The sequence below is a fragment of the Orycteropus afer genome, unplaced genomic scaffold, assembly GCF_000298275.1.
Source record: "Orycteropus afer afer isolate SDZICR_OR568_19922 unplaced genomic scaffold, OryAfe1.0 scaffold00371, whole genome shotgun sequence".
Lineage (NCBI taxonomy): Eukaryota > Metazoa > Chordata > Mammalia > Tubulidentata > Orycteropodidae > Orycteropus > Orycteropus afer.
The window spans coordinates 2,171,190-2,172,429 of record NW_006921958.1 but is presented as its reverse complement, the minus strand read 5'-3'; positions in this window follow the sequence as shown (position 1 = coordinate 2,172,429).

Below are 1,240 nucleotides of genomic sequence, written 5' to 3'. Positions count from 1 at the left end.
CACACAGACACTTCCCCAGGCCACTTCCACCCCAAGCCTGAGACTCCCACCTGCAGCCTACTCCAAGGATGAGCTGGCCTGGAAAGTTACCTCCAACCAGGGAAGGCAGGCCGCGTACAGGTGGTCGAGCGGTTCACGCACAGCCCAGGGGAACCATGCATATGGAGTGCCCTGTGAGCAGCAGCAGTCCAGGGAGCCGGGAACCTCGCTCCCTCAGTCATAACCACAACTCCAGCTTCTCATTCCAAATATCCTGGCTGGCCTTCTCTCTCTGTATTCCCTGCTCTACCCATCTTTTTCCACCCCGGGCCTCTCAGACAATCCTGGTTTCCGTTCCTCATCCCAGAACTTATCCTGGGGGTGGCAGCATGGGCCTGGGTGGACAGCAAGCACTGCACCCCATCTCTTCCTTCTCCCCTCCCCTCTCCTCTCCCTCCTGCCCAGCTCTCAGGAACAGAGCCGGAAGTGTCTGGCTGAGGCTGTTGGGCCCTGATTAACAAAGCAAAGCCACAGCTGCCCCTCTTTGAGCATTGCCAGAGCTGGGGCAGGGGTGCTCCTCCCTGGACTAGCAGGGAGATTTGGGGGCCTGGACATCAGCTCCTCAAATACGATAATGGGCCAGGACGGTGGTCATGGAAAAGTCCTGCCCACTCATCCATCCATACTCCCAGCCTTCCCTTCATCCTCCCACCCACTCACCTGTCTGCCCTCCCACCCACTCACCTGTCCATCTATCCTCCCAGCCATCCACCCATCCAATTCAACAGACACTTCAGCGACTCCGGGCTGAACCCTATTGTTGTTGTAATATGCCATCAAGTCGATTTCGACTCCTAGCAATCCCTCCTTGGGTTTCCGAGGCAGTATCACTCCGGAAGGAGATTGCCCAGTCTTCCTTCCGAGGAGTGGCTGGCGGGTTTGAACCGCCAGCCTTCTGGTCAGCAGTCAAGTGCCTTAGGCACCGCGCCACCAGCGCTCCCTGGGACTCAAATAATTGACCAGACCAATGTGATTGCTGCCCTTACCAAAGCCCTCAGATGTTCCCAAGCCTCGCGTGGTCTCCCTGGAGCCCGGAGCAGGGTGGGCTGCGGTTCAGTTGGGGCTGCTGACTCCAGCATTGTGAAATTCTACGAGGGTTGAGAAGGAAGTGGGATTCCTTCCATATAAACATGCTTTACACATCGTGGGGAGCCCATCTGTGCAGCAGAACCAGGCCCGCCCTCCACCCAGGTGCAGAGCA